Genomic DNA, 16,922 nt, shown 5'->3' with positions numbered 1-16,922 from the left:
TTAATCCGTCCTTTTCTGTATGTGCAATGCCTTACTGACAGAAAATTGGTTCTTTTTAAATGTCACAGACAATTAATATACTAACGAACAGTATAGCAATATATCTTAGTGTTCTTAATCATAAAATACAAGGATTTGGTTTGTCCTGTTTTATGTATAGAATGTCTTTCTTTATGGAACCATATACTGTACACACTTATATAAAAAACCCTATACGTTTATAGTGTCCCAATTTTAATTTTTAGGCAAAAGGATGCTGGATTGGTCCTTATTGTTTGATTCCTCTAATGGGTATATGTTAAAAAATTCAAATACAAATACAAAAATGAAAAAAGTAAAAAATTGCATGCATAAAAATGAAAAAAGTTAAGAAGGTAAAATTTTAGAGGGTAAATTAGTATCCAGGAGGTTTTAATGTTACACAAGGTGTAGGGCCCTACACCTGTGTGGACTCTTACAGATCATTTTCAATAATACTTGAAAATATGGAAGTTTGAACACTCACAGTTAGTTGATCACATATGGCTGTCTCTATGTTCGTGTTGCTGCTTTTATTGTGCAGGAATGCTCAAAAACGTCAAATAGTATAGAAATTCTTTGTTGGCCGTTTTCAACGTGTGATGGCGTCTTCCACGTGTAACGGCGTCCGTGTGTGTCCTCCGGGAACGCTACCAAGAGATGTAAACTCGCACGTTCCCCACTTCTCTACACGGTCTCTTCCTTTCACAACACGGACCCTGCGATCACCATATATCGCGGATGATGTTGCACTCGTTGGTATGCAGAGTTCTGGATAATGGACTCCGGCCCACTGGCGTCCCGCAAGTGAATATCTTCCTATGGTTGTATAGGAGGTGGTGTTGGTAAGTCCAATTTTGGGAATGTTCAGATTCTGTAAGAGTCTAATGGCTATGGCTAAACGCGTTTCGAAGCGCGATGCTTCTTCCTCAGTAGCTTTGTAGTTATAAGAACCTCCTCGTTGTTGTATTTAGTTAAATATCCCTTTTAGGCTGAGAGTTGCCTGATCTGGATCTATGTGGACTGGATCGGGCTATAGAAAACCTGACCTGGACCAATTTACTTATATCCTCTTCAAGATGGTATTTGTTTACAATATATATGTCAAAATGGATCATGGCAGCAAACGAACATGTTCCGGACATAGCAGAAGTACAATTAAATACAAATCTGCTATGTCCGGAACATGTTCGTTTGCTGCCATGATCCATTTTGACATATATATTGTAAACAAATACCATCTTGAAGAGGATATAAGTAAATTGGTCCAGGTCAGGTTTTCTATAGCCCGATCCAGTCCACATAGATCCAGATCAGGCAACTCTCAGCCTAAAAGGGATATTTAACTAAATACAACAACGAGGAGGTTCTTATAACTACAAAGCTACTGAGGAAGAAGCATCGCGCTTCGAAACGCGTTTAGCCATAGCCATTAGACTCTTACAGAATCTGAACATTCCCAAAATTGGACTTACCAACACCCCCTACTCTACAACCATAGGAAGATATTCACTTGCGGGACGTCAGTGGGCCGGAGTCCATTATCCAGAACTCTGCATACCAACGAGTGCAACATCATCCGCGATATATGGTGATCGCAGGGTCCGTGTTGTGAAAGGAAGAGACCGTGTAGAGAAGTGGGGAACGTGCGAGTTTACATCTCTTGGTAGCGTTCCCGGAGGACACACACGGACGCCGTTACACGTGGAAGACGCCATCACACGTTGAAAACGGCCAACAAAGAATTTCTATACTATTTGGCGTTTTTGAGCATTCCTGCACAATAAAAGCAGCAACACGAACATAGAGACAGCCATATGTGATCAACTAACTGTGAGTGTTCAAACTTCCATATTTTCAAGTATTATTGAAAATGATCTGTAAGAGTCCACACAGGTGTAGGGCCCTACACCTTGTGTAACATTAAAACCTCCTGGATACTAATTTACCCTCTAAAATTTTACCTTAACTTTTTTCATTTTTATGCATGCAATTTTTTACTTTTTTCATTTTTGTATTTGTATTTGAATTTTTTAACATATACCCATTAGAGGAATCAAACAATAAGGACCAATCCAGCATCCTTTTGCCTAAAAATTAAAATTGGGACACTATAAACGTATAGGGTTTTTTATATAAGTGTGTACAGTATATGGTTCCATAAAGAAAGACATTCTATACATAAAACAGGACAAACCAAATCCTTGTATTTTATGATTAAGAACACTAAGATATATTGCTATACTGTTCGTTAGTATATTAATTGTCTGTGACATTTAAAAAGAACCAATTTTCTGTCAGTAAGGCATTGCACATACAGAAAAGGACGGATTAAGTCCCTGTACCCGCACTGGGGTATATATAATATTCATATGTGGATGTGTCTACATTGTTTGTTGTAATTGTGTATTTATTGTTTGTTATATTTTAAAAGAGAGCTAACGCTCCGTCAGAAATTAAAAATCATATTTTTCACTTCTGAAACCATGTTTTGAGCGTGCCCACACCTACATACAAAATTGCTATTTTTTCTTCAGGTTGATTAGTGCTTGACTAGTCATGCTTTATTTAGCAGCCATTTTAATTCCAATCTCCCGTGTCATGTGTAAGACAGTCTGCTCCAGCTTTCCCAAGGTCCTGAATGGTATAATAGTTTTTTTCAGCAAAACCACTCAGCACATGGATTAACCAAGATAAGCAAGAATAACCATCAGTGTAGCTGCAGAATTCTCAGGTATGTTTGCTTCATGATGTATCAAATCAAATGGTAGGTTTCCTTTAAATACTTTGGACAATCCCTTTAATGTAGTTCTATGCATCCCAGGCATGAGCAAATTCCTTAGTTCCTCAGCATCGTTGTCAGAAAGCTACATCAGTTTCTAGACCCATCAGATTACAAAAGTGTAAGATGTCATGGAGCACATTTATAGGTGACCTTTCTTGATTGGGCCATTTCCTCTTTTGTTCCTATTAATGATATCCTTCACTGTAGGAGTGTGGAGGCTCTTCAAAACTGAAATGTTTGAAAAAGTCTTAAGTGCTCTATCCAAGAGCTTTGACATTATGTCTCATCACAAACAGAGAGGAGGAAAATTGTAAAATGTTAGAAAAAAAACAAGGTTAAAAAATTTTAACGCTGTCAATTTTATCTTCAGAGATTTAAAGTCATATAAAATGTGGTTGTCAAAAGAACAACTCTATCACCTCTGTGTGATTACCGGGCACAAGATTTTACTCCACTAAACTACTAACACCCTTCAGGTTGGGGATGAAATGTCCTTTCTACAATTCCCTATTTTGGGATAAATCTAACATAGTAACCGAAAAAAAAAATCTCCATCAAAGTCAGGTAAATATGACATATCACACATGAGATAAGTCAAGTTTAGGAGTGTCACTTCAGAAGCCCCTATCTTCTGTTCTATAGCACCTAGAAACAATTTTTATGCCATATTACAGATAAGGATCTCATCTTTCAGATCACATTAGGCTTATGGCTTTGTGAGCTACAGAACCAGACATACAGGCAGCTAAAGCCATAGTTAGAAATGCAAGCTACAGATAAGGATTCACTTCCCACCTATTTTTAAATTTGCATGTTCAGTGGGGAAAACAAGTATTTAGTCACCCACCAATTGTACAAACCAACAGTAACTTAAAGGAGTATTCCCATTTCGCCAAATTATTGTTAATTATATGTATTGTAAAGTTATTCAATTTTCCAATATATTTTATGTATTAATTCCTCCGTTTTCTAGATCTCTGCTTGCTTTTATGCTATAGGAAGCTTCTATGTTTACTAGAAATTTCACCATGGTCACACAGGTGCACGGCTCGTTAGTATAACAGAGAGTAATTAGAGTTGTGTGATATAACAAGCCGTGCACCTGTGTGACCATGGTCAGATTTCTGTCCACTGGAAGTAACATAGAAGCTTTCTATAGAATGACAGCAAGCAGAGATCTCGAAAACAGTGAGGAATTGATACAGAAAGTATATTGGAAAATTGTATAACTTTTCATTATACAACCAATAAAATTTAATAGCTGAAATGGGAAAACCCCTTTAAGGGGGTATAGAGGTAGCAATCACATTGGGACTCTGGAGTTTTAGGGGCCGTAAGGTTTCCATTCAAAGAGAGTTGACTATAAGGACTACATTAGAGATGGGGGACCGAGTACAAGTTTTGCATTGGCGCCCAGCTGCTTTAAGTTATGTCTCTGAAAAGCAGATTTTATCTTGAACTTAGAATGTACAGTACAGTACGCCTACATTTTTTGTTCCTTTATCGTACTGAAAGTTTTAAGACCAGTTTACTCAGATCTGTGTTTCATCTTCTAAACACCTTAAGATGAGACAGATTGATATCTTGCAGAACATGTATCATATTTAAGGACCTGAATCAAAACCAAATTTGGATTTATCTTGGCCTGTATCTGCAACACTCTATGAAAATCCTCCCTACTGATTCCCGAATTTATCAATTTGTGACATAGGTCATCAGTCTGAAGGTCTAGTATTACTCTGTTATTCATTACATAGCACACGTGAAGCAGAACAAGGCACATGCTCCTCAATGATATTACTGAATTTGCTCTAAAATTGATGTAGACGGCTAGGTGAACTCAGCAAGTCACAATCTAAGGGAATCATTAGGTGGTGATGGGCAAATCCATCAAAACCACAAAGATCTGATTGACTCATTTGTGTTTGGTCATGGATGGGAGGGGGGCTTGCGCTAGGGATTTGACTTATCAAGAATGCTAAAACTGTTGCTTTGGCAGATATTAAAGTATAAACTTAAGGGGTTCTAAAAAGGAACAGAATTGTGACAAAGGATAAATTACTAATCTACTGATGTGTCCTCCCTTAACCCCTTCACGTCTGCCCCATATATATATATATATACACACACACACACATACATATATATATATATTGCACATACTGTATAGACATCAGTGGCAAAAAAAAACTGCTGCATCTTCTTAATATTGGCACCAGGATGCACAGTTTCACATTGGTGTCATATTAAAGAGAAGAATCTCTTTAATATTGCACCAGAACTGTTCTTCTAGGTTCCAAAGAACCTGAGATAGCCACTGTTTAAGTTTTCAAAAATGTAATTTATCAGTGGATCTCTGGTTCTTTGTCACCTTGAAACACAGTCCAGTGCTATATTAAAGGGATGTTTCTCCTCTCGGATAGTGTTTTAATTTTATTTTGTAGGTGCCAAGGTTCAGATATAATGGTTTGAAGTGAGCCTCCCTCCAACCTGTCAGCTGAAGTAAGAAAGGAGAAAGGGAGACAGAGCTGAGAGTTTAGAGAAGTACACCCAATGTGCATATACAGCTCACTGTGCATGTCAGAGCACATGAGGATCATGAGGTCTAAGGAACTGCTCAAGGAGCTCTGAAACAGAATTGTGCAAAGGTTATTTCACACAGCTCTTATTACGCCCTGTGCTACTAATGATCCGTGCACCTGTGTGACCATGGTCAGATTTCTATCCACTGGAAGTAATATAGAAGCTTTCTACAGAGTGATAGCAAGCGGAGATCTAGAAAACCCTGAGGAATTGATACTGAAAGTATATTGGTAAAATGTATATTTTTTTATAATACAAACAACATAAAATTTTCTGAAACCCCTTTAATTTTACATATCTATAGTGTATACGCATATACTGCAGCATTCAAATGGGGGACTTTCATACGGAAATATCTAGAGCTGCATAAAATTGGATGTAATTAACTTACATGCTCTCCGGAAAGCTGAGTGACAACACATTTATGGCTACTAGTAGTGGTTGTCACCTTTAGATATCCAGCAGTGTTGGAGCTTATTTCAATTACAACAAAGATTGGATGATAAAGTACTGGAAGCTGATAAATGAAATAGCGCTGAGTATATACGAAGGCTCAGTATGGGGACATCCAGGAGATGCTTCTAATTTACATCTTATTATAGGTGATGTCTCCATAATTACACACTGTCTATATGACCGCAATCACATTTGGAAATGGTATGTAAAAAGTTTCGAAAATAATTACAGGGCTGCCACTACCGGAAAATGTTTAGAAAATGACGACTCAACTCTTCTTTTTCATTCTGCGCTACTGATTTGACACACGTAGGATTCCGAATAGATCCTTTTACTGGCGGGGGTCCAGGAGGAGGCAGCCGAAGTAACAGCGTAAAGTAAATATTATGCTCCCCTGCTCTATCTAGCGCCTGCATTATCTACGGAATGAATACATTTCTATGAAATTGGAAGTGTATAATGCTGGTGGTCTCCATATTGGAGTCTGGAGAACTAGCGTATCTTGGGTTTATACCTGTTCTGTAATCAAATAGGGATAACAATGTCTAAGAATCCCATATGTAATGTAAACCAGTTGAATATGTATATGGCGAACCCAGAGAGATTCTATGAGAACAATGTTAGTCTAGGTTTATGATCTATGTTTCGTGTGTGTCCATTATATATTAGACTGCATTCACACAAATGAAATTACTATAGCCCACATTTATTAAAGAGTTTGCGCTAGTTTTCTGTCTGATTTTGCACTGAAAAGAATGGGGCAGATTTACTTACCCGTCCTGTCGCGATCTCGCGGTGCATTGTCAGACAAGGATTCGGGTCTAGCATGATTCACTAAGATCGTGCGCCCAAGTTCCTGCATCCGTCGCTTCCCCACTGAGGTCCGCCGGAGTTCACCTTCTTATTCCCGATGCTTGTAAGTGCGTGTCTTGCGACACATTTCTAATTGTTAAATCTTGCACGCCCCCCCCCCTCCCTCCGATTTCTGTTGCGTGCAATCCGGGGCCGATGCGGCAAAATCCAGGGGCAATTCAGCGCAATACGGAAATCGTCGGGAAACCCGACGAAAATGCGTCCGACTGACCCTTAATAAATGAGCCCCAGCGTATTTACAAAGTGTCTGCACCAGTTTTGTGTTGGGCTGCAGTGGGGCACATTTACTAAGGGTCCGCGGTCCGCATTTTTGTCGGGTTTTCCCCTTTTCTGTTTTGCACCGCATTTAACCAAGGTTTTTGGCACATGCAATCGGATTTTGAGGCAATCATGCCGACTTGCGTGGTCGTCGGACAACCCGACTGATTCAGACTAAGCACCGGATTTAACATTCAAAATTGTGTCATAAGCCCAAGCACTTGCATGCACCGGGTAGAAGAAGGTGAACTCCGGCGGACCTGAGCGGGGAAGAGACACATGCAGGAAATTGGACGCACGATCTTAGTGAATCGCGGCAGCTCCGAATCCTCGTCGGATAACGCACCTCGAGGATCGGGACGGGTAAGTAAATGTGCCCCACTGTGTCCGACAAGACAGAAACATGTGCATCTATAGGGACGTGTTACTGCTTAGTTGGGGTTTGCACCACATTCGTTACTGCCGTGGGCCAAAATTCTGCTGCTTGAACAAAGTAGGCCAAAAAAAACTGGTGCCCACTCCCCGAGTAGTGCAGTGGGCACCAGATTCATTAAGTGCGCCAGTTTTGATGAATCTGGCGCACTCTGCACACTACACAGGTAAACTGCACATAGTACAGACTTCACTGGTTTTGATAGATTTATCAGAAGTGTCTGAGGTAAAACGGTTCTAGTTGCCCATTGGTTGATCAGAGCTCAGCTTTACATCTATAAAAGGCTATGAGAAAATGAAAGCGGAGCTCTGATTGGTTGCCATGGCTGAATACAACAGTTCAGCTCTCAGACACTTCTGATAAATCTCCCCCCAATGAGGCACATTTACTAAGCTCCTTGCGCCAGTTTCCTGTCTGAGTTTGCATGGTCTTGTATGTGCAATAAATGTGCTTGCACAGGCATTTAAGAAGTGTCCGCGCCACATATGGCTGCACTATACCCAACACAACACACATTTCTGCACACAAAGGGGCGTTCCAGTCAGATCATGCGCCACATTTATCATACAGAGTCCAACAGAAGTGTGTTGCACGCCCCGTGTTTAAGGTGCACCAATATACATATACAGTTTTATAGTTCTCTGCTTACTGTCCTACTATAGAAAGCCTCAATGTTTACTACCTATGGCTAGAAATCTGACCATGGTCATGTGATGTCACACAGGTGCACAGCTCGATATATCCCAGAGAGTAATCAGAGCTGTGTGATATATATAGCAAGCCGTGCACCTGTGTGACATCACATGACCATGATCAGATTTCTTGACCACAGACCAAAGTTTTTTGATATACAGGAAGTGAACAATGAAGCAGAGATCTAGAAAACCCGAAATAATGAAAGTATATTGGAAAATTTTATAACTTTTTATCGAAAAAGCAAAAACATTTATTCATTTTAACATTAGCAACGCAAAGGCTGAAACACATTGGAAGAGGATATTTTTCAGGGTTTTGTTCATTGCAGTTTTTGAACTACAGCCAGAAGAGTAAGGTGTCTGTAATGAAACTTTATTGATAATCCTTGGTCCCATTACAGCAAAAAATTTTGAAACTTCAATTGTCAACGGGGCAAAAAATTATTTTTGTCTGAACTACAATTATAAAATATACAATTTACATACAAATTCTACTTTTTAAAAAGTATTTATTTATTCAAATTTTCAAAAGTTTTGTACAATTACAATAAACTGAACTGAGCAATAAGACAGCCGGCTACATCTTATTTTTCGCTACATTACAACATACAAATTCAACTTAAAGGGCATCTACCACCAGGATGAAGGATAGTAAACCAAGCACACTGACATACTTATGAGTGCCCCCCCTGGGGGGATCTGCTCTTCATTTAGCTTCTTATTCCCTTGTTTTCACAAAAAATGGCTTTTAAAATTATCCAAATAAGCCTGAGAGGCTTCAGGTGCCATAGATTAATGAAGCCTGGAGCCCCTCAGGCTCATTTGCATAATTATTATTATTAGCCTTTTTTTTCTTAAGAACAATGGCATGTGAAGCTTATAGAAGAGCAGATCCTGCCAGAGGGGTACATGCCAGTATGTCTGTGTGCTTGGTTTACTATCCTTGATCCAGGTGGTAGATGTCCTTTAAGAACAAACCTATGGAACCTATCTTGTATCTTGCCAGCATATATGGAAATGACAGATTTAATACAACATTTTGTACCTTTTTTACATGTAAATCTAATTTGTGCTTTAAAATTTGATCCATGGACAGATTTTTGTCACCAAAAGTAGTGAATCTTTCCATAGTAGCAATTTTATTGAATATCTTCATAAATCTATACTACAAATTGGCCATTTGGAAATGTAGCATGCAACACACATATGCATTCTGCTCATGGAACACATTATAGGAGATCTGAGGTACCGAAACAGATTGATTGTTGCAGAAAAGATAAGTAGATAAAGGGATTATATGAACACAAAAAAAAACAATAAAAGAAATCACTTATCTCACATAAATCAGGTTAAACAATATCTACTATATAATGAAAAACCATGGGATATCTTTAAGATTAATTATAGTGGGAAATTCTGTGTTTCTCAGTACTGTAAAGACTTCAGTCAAAATGAATTATTGTATCTTGATGTAGATAAGAGTTTATAAATCTGTACATTTTCTAAAAAATAGAACATTTTGACATTGGTGTAGCAAGTGGGGTACTAGAAGTTACTGGGGCATCACTGTGGGTTCAAAACTAAATAAATGTATGATAGTATATATAAAGCATGTGTAAAGATATCCTTCCTTCCATTGTGACAAAAACATTAATGTGACACCTATATAAATTCACGACCAGGATGAAGAATGGTAAACCAAGCACATTTGCTGGTGTGAGCCCCCACTGGCAGAATCCGATCTTCTTTTAGCTCCTTTTCATAAAACAAGACTTTAAAATTAAGCATAACAGGGGCAAAATAAGCTAAGGGAAGGGCAGGTCCTGCCAGAGGGGGCACCCACCAGTATGTCAGTGTGCTTGGTTTACAATCCTTCATCCTGGTGATAGATGTCCTTTAAGTAATATAGCTCAGACGTGAAACTTGAGGGATTGCAATGGTGCTGTCAAATCTGGCTTCAGGAAGGAGATGCATTAGGGTACATCTCCCCCAAAGATATCTTCTTATAACTTAGATAAATTCTTCTTAGATGACTTATAAATAGAGATGAGCGAGCACTAAAATGCTCGGGTACTCGTTATTCGAGACAAACTTTTCCCGATGCTCGAGTGCTCGTCTCGAATAACGAACCCCATTGAAGTCAATAGGAGACTCGAGCATTTTTCAAGGGGACCAAGGCTCTGCACAGGGAAGCTTGGCCAAACACCTGGAAACCTCAGAAAAGGATGGAAACACCACGGAAATGGACAGGAAACAGCAGGGGCAGCATGCATGGATGCCTCTGAAGCTGCTTAATCGCACCATTATGCCAAAATTATGGGCAACAGCATGGCCATGACAGAGTGACCGAATGAGGCTAGATAGCATCTAAAACATCCAATAATTGACCCTGACACTATAGGGGACGGCATGCAGAGGCAGCGGCTGCAGCGGCAGGCTAGAGAGTGTCATGGCGACATACCCTAAATGGACTCAGGCTTTAAACCAATGGGTGGCAGAGAGGAACCAAAGGAGGTGAGCAAGAAGCGCTGAAATGATTTCTTATGTGAACAAAAGGTTGACGGTATATTTAGTTGATAACAAAGCATGGTGGCGACATAGTGACCAAGTTCTATAACGTATCTGGTGAAACACCCGAAAAATGAGCCTGACACAGCTCTTTTGATAAGGGGACGACATGTGGAGGCAGCCATGGAGACAACTTCCATGATTAAGAGCGACAGTATGGGGCATTCATATTGCGCTGCTATGATTGCAACTTCAGGTCTCCAGCATGGCGGCGACAGATGGGCCGAGTTCCACTATGTATCTGGTGAAACACCTGAAAATTCGGCCTGACACAGCTCGTTTGATAAGGGGATGATGTGCTGCATATCCTCTCGTGCTCCAGCATCTGGGGTATAGAGAGTTGAAAGTTGCGCATGGAGACATTGGTGGACGCTGTGGAGGATCGTGGGGCAAAATGGACAGGAAACAGCAGGGGCAGCATGCATGGATGCCTCTGAGGCTGCCTAATCTTGGGATGGAGCTGGCGGTCCGCTGCCAGGCGAGCTTTCGCCTGTCCAAGCCCCTGTCTCTCGGCTCCTCCCCACCCAAAATGGGACTGGGGGCCAGAAGCGTTTACTTTGAAAAAATTATAATTTTCAAAGCAGGCGGGGTCATTTGAATATTTCACCTAGGAATAATGGAATAGCAGAGTGGTTCTACTTTTAATTGTTTTTTCGGAAATGGTTCCATGATTAAGAGCGACAGTATGGGGCATTCATATTGCGCTGCTATGATTGCAACTTCAGGTCTCCAGCATGGCGGCGACAGATGGGCTGAGTTCCACTATGTATCTGGTGAAACACCTGAAAATTTTGCCTGACACAGCTCGTTTGATAAGGGGACGATGTATGGAGGCAGTGAAGTAGTAGTAAAGGTGCTGCAGTTAAAACTATGTTAGTTGGATCTTGGGATGGAGCTGGCGCTCCGCTGCCAGGCGAGCTTTCGCCTATCCAAGTCCCTGTCTCTCGGCTACTCCCCAAACAGCACTTCTAAGAACCTTTTGTATAAGATCAAGTGTAGTAGTGTTCTTATAAGTTTGGGTTATGGCGGGTGAGGGGAATGTAAACAGATGCGCAAGAGGTGCTGTAATAATATTGTATAAGATCAAGTGTAGTAGTGTTCTTATAATTTTGGGTTATGGCGGGTGAGGGGAATTGTGGATTACACAGCAGGGTGGCGACAAAGTTTGATGTGGAAGCCATGAAAACAACCCAAAATTCTGCCTGACACAGCTCGTTTGATAAGGGGACGATGTATGGAGGCAGCTATATGGACGACTTTTGGAGGCAGCTATGGCGATGACGTGTGAAGGTAGCAATGGAGACAACGTGTGGAAGCAGCTAAAAAGACGACGTGTGGAGGCTGCTATGTAGACAATTTAATTTGGATAGTGCCTGTATGTGGCAGTCCAAAAAAGTTTTCAAACCAGAGGAGCAGGTAGGTGGTCCTCCAGAAAAATTAAATAGATTGAGTGCCTGTATGTGGCAGTCCAAAAAAGTTTTCAAACCAGAGGAGCAGGTAGGTGGTCCTCCAGAAAAATTAAATAAATTGAGTGCCTGTATGTGGCAGTCCAAAAATTGTTTAAAACAGAGGACCAGGTAGGTGGCCCTCCAGAAAAATTAAATACATAGAGTACTATAGCTAGAGCCAGTTGGCCCTGGCAAAAAATAGCCAGTTTCCTCTGCTTTAGTGTACAAAGAGGAGGAGAAGGAGGACAATGAGGAGGAGGAGTGCATACATTATTCAGGTTGAGCTTTTTTCACCTGGTGGAGAATGGAAATCCTGAGAAATCCAGGCTTTATTCATATTGATAAGCGTCAGCCTGTCAGCACTGTCAGTCGACAGGCGTGTACGCTTATCGATGATGATGCCACCAGCTGCACTGAAAACCCACTCAGACAACACGCTAGCGGAAGGGCAGGCAAGAACCTCCAAGGCGTACAGCGCCAGTTCGTGCCACATGTCTTGCTTTGAAACCCACTAGTTGTAGGGAGCTGTGTGATCATTTAGGACGATGGTATGGTCAGCTACGTACTCCCTCACCATCTTTCTGTAAAGATCAGCCCTACTCTGCCGAGACTGTGGACAGGTGACAGTGTCTTGCTTGGGTGAAATAAAACTGGCAAAGGCCTTGTAAAGCGTACCCCTGTCAGTGCTGGACAAGCTGCCTGGTCGCCTACTCTCCCTCGCTACTTGTTCCGCACAAGTACGCCCTCTGCCGCTAGCGCTGTCAGAAGGGAAATACTGTTTCAGCTTGTGCACCAGGGCCTGCTGGTATTCATGCATTCTCACACTCCTTTCCTCTCCAGGGATGAGAGTGGAAAGATTTTGCTTGTACCGTGGGTCCAGGAGAGTGAATACCCAGTAATCAGTGCTGGAATAAATTCTTTGAACGCGAGGGTCACGGGATAGGCAGCCTAGCATGAAATCTGCCATATGCGCCAGAGTCCCAACGCGCAAGAATTCACTCTTCTCACTGGCCTGACTGTCCATTTCCTCCTCCTCCAACTCCTCTTCTTCTGCCCATACAGGCTGAACAGTGAAGGACTGAACAATGGTCCCCTCTTCTGTCTCGCCAACATTCTCCTCCTCTTCCTCCTCCACCTCCTCCGATATGCGCTGAGAAACAGACCTGAGGGTGCTTTGGCTATCAACAAGGGAATCTTCATCCCCCGTCTCTTGTGACGAGCGCAAAGCTTCCGATTTCATGCTGACCAGAGAGTTTTTCAACAGGCCAAGCAGTGGGATGGTGAGGCTGATGATGGCGGCATCGCCACTAACCATCTGTGTTGACTCCTCAAAGTTACTCAGCACCTGACAGATATCAGACATCCACGTCCCTTCCTCATTGTAGACTTGAGGAAGCTGACTGACCTGACTAACAGTTCTGGTGGAAGTTGACATCTGGCAGTCTACAATCGTAAACTCTGCTGGTAAACTCTGGATAAAATGGTTAATGTTGAATTCCACCTCGTGGGCACGTTGCACAACAGTCGGTGAGCGGGCAGTTGGAGGCGGCGCTGCGCTGCCCTGAGAGTCACAGCATCTGTGCTGGACTTCCTGAAATGCGCACAGATGCGGCGCACCTTCGTGAGCAAATCAGATAGATTGGGGTATGTCTTGAGGAAACGCTGAACTATGAGATTTAACACATGGGCCAGGCATAGCACATGTGTCAGTCTGCCGAGTTGCAGAGCCGCCACCAGGTTACGGCCGTTGTCACACACAACCATGCCTGGCTTCAGATTCAGCGGTGCCAGCCACAGATCAGTCTGCGCCGTGATGCCCTGTAATAGCTCTTGGGCGGTGTGCCTTTTATCGCCGAGGCTCAGCAGTTTGAGCACTGCCTGCTGTCGCTTAGCAATGGCACTACTGCTGTGCCTAGAGCTACCGACTGTTGGCGCCATACCCACGGATGGTAATTCGGAGGAGGAGGTGGAGGAGAGGTGGGAGGAGGAGGAGGCATGGTAGGCCTTTGAGACCTGGACCGAGGTAGGCCCCGCAATCCTCGGTGTCGGCAGTATATGACCAGCCCCAGGGTCAGACTCGGTCCCAGCCTCCACCAAGTTAACCCAATGTGCCGTCAGCGATATATAGTGGCCCTGCCCGGCAGCACTCGTCCACGTGTCCGTGGTCAGGTGGACCTTGTCAGAAATGGCGTTGGTCAGGGCACGGAAGATGCTGTCTGACACATGCTTGTGCAGGGCTGGGATGGCACATCGGGAAAAGTAGTGGCGGCTGGGGACCCAATACCGAGGGGCGGCCGCCACCATGAGGTTTCGAAAGGCCTCGGTCTCTACCAGCTATAGGGCAGCATCTCCAGGCTTAGCAATTTGGAGATGTGGACGTTGAGGGCTTGGGCGTGTGGGTGGGTTGCACTATACTTCCTTTTGCGCTCCAGCGTCTGGGGTATGGAGAGCTGAACGCTGGTGGATGCTGTGGAGGATCGTGGAGGCGAGGATGGGGTTTTCGCACGGGAGGTGTTTGGGCCGGGGATGACACAGGGGAAGGAGCAGTGGTGTGCCCGGCCGGAGGTGAACGGGCTTGGTGCCATTGAGTGGGGTGTTTAGCATTCATATGCCTGCGCATACTGGTGGTAGTTAAGCTAGTAGTTGTGGAACCCCTGCTGATCCTGGTTTGGCACAGGTTGCACACCACAGTCCGTCGGTCATCCGGTGTTTCTTTAAAGAACCTTCAGACTTCTGAAAATCTAGCCCTCGCCACGGGAGCTTGACTACGTGAAACATTTGGCGCTGATGCACCAGCTCTGGCCCTGCCTCTCCGTCTGGCCCCACCACTGCCTCCTCCAACCTGTTCTGGTATAGGACTCGCCTCTGTCTCAGAAGCACTGTGTTCACCTGGCCTATCAACCCAGCTTGGGTCTGTCACCTCATCATCCTCCGATCCCTCAGTCTGCTCCCCCCTCGGACTTCCTGCCCTGACAACAACTTCACCACTGTCTTACAACCGTGTCTCCTCATCGTCCGACACCTCTTTACACACTTCTTCCACTACGTCAATAATGTCATCATCACCCACAGACTGTGACTGGTGGAAAACCTGGGCATCGGAAAATAGCTCAGCAGCAGGTGGTGTCTCACCCTGCCCAGGACCACAGCCTCTGACCCCTGCAGTAGTTGGACGCCCACGTCCACGCCCTCGTCCTCTACCCCTAGCCCTCGGGTTAAACATTTTCAAAATTAAAGTGTAAACTGTAAATTTTTTTTTTTTTAAACCAAACGATGCTATCCTATTGCTATAGCTAGTTTCTAACCTACACTGACAGCACCCAACTGGATTTTGTGCTGTGCCTGATGACTTTGAGTTATAAAAGTAAATAAACGTAAAAAAAAATAAATCAGCAGACTGTGCCTAATTCAAATCAAACCCCTAATAAATTGTCCCACTTCGGTGTTTGAGGTGGATATGTGTGTCACTAAGAGCTAAACACAACGGTCGCAAGTCTCCCTGCAAATTCCTCACAATATTGTACTAGCTGCACTACTAATAGTGCCAGCAAGCCCAGCCACAAGCAAACAAAAAAAAAGTAAAATATAACGCTATTGTAGGCCTAAGTAAGCCGTTGGGGTTCTCCTATGGCTATTTTGTAGCCTACAATGAGAGCACACTGCTTTGCCAGATTACTTTGAGTTATAAAAAGAAATAAACGTAAAAAAAAAATAAATCAGCAGACTCTGCCTAATTCAAATCAAACCCCTAATAAATTGTCCCACTTCGGTGTTTGAGGTGGATATGTGTGTCACTAAGAGCTAAACACAATGGTCGCAAGTCTCCCTGCAAATTCCTCACAATATGGTACTAGCTGCACTACTAGTGCCAGCAAGCCCAGCCACAAGCAATCCAAAAAAAAGTAAAAATATAACGTTATTGTAGCCCTAAGAAGGGCTGTTGGGATCTTGTAGAATCACTCCTGCCTAACACTATTCTAATAGAACACCCTATTGCTTTCCCTGACCAGCAGCAGTGTCAGGGTTCGAGGTTGTGGATCCTCTGGACCACTGCGGACGATAACACAAGCCACAACCTGGGACCGGAGTCTAAGTGATACCCGGTTTTCACCAGAGCCCGCCGGAAAGCAGGTTGGTCTTGCTGCGGCGTGGTACCACCAGGTCGTTCCACAGGCGTGACTTGTCCGCAATGGCAGCCAAGGTCGGGGTACAGAAACAGCAGGCAAACTCGTAGTCAGGGACAGGCAGGAGGTCAGGACGGGCAGCACAGGATCGGAGTCAGAGACGTAGCAATAGGTCAAGGCAGGCGGCAAAGGAGCAAAGTCAAAAACAGAACCAGGGTCACAACGGAAAATCACATAAACAGCGCACGGCATAAACAAAGCTTTCTCCAAGGCACAGGGCACAAAGATCCGGCAGGGATCACAGGAAGAGGCAGGAATAAATAGTTTACCTGAAATGGCCAGCGCCAATTAGCGGCGCGCTGGCCCTTTAAATCTGAAGAAGTTGGTGCGCGCGCGCCCTAGGAGCCGGGGACGCGCGCGCACGGCCGAGGACGGAGGAGCAGCGGCAGCCGGGACTGGAGAGGCCGGGACAGGAGCCGGGACACGTAAGCTGCGCTTGCAGCGCGCAGGCGGGGAGCGAGAGGCACGGGTGACCCCGCGATCCGTGATATGGATCGCGGGACCACCCGTGACAAGCAGCTCTCTCCCTAACGGCATCCAGACAGAGAATGATCCGAGCAGCGCGGGCAGGGGCTAGTCTATTCCAGGGTCACCTGATCAGGCCAGCCAACCACTGCTATC

Source organism: Engystomops pustulosus, chromosome 4, assembly GCF_040894005.1.
Source record: "Engystomops pustulosus chromosome 4, aEngPut4.maternal, whole genome shotgun sequence".
NCBI classification, from domain to species: Eukaryota; Metazoa; Chordata; class Amphibia; order Anura; family Leptodactylidae; genus Engystomops; species Engystomops pustulosus.
Note: the sequence above shows the minus strand (reverse complement) of the source record.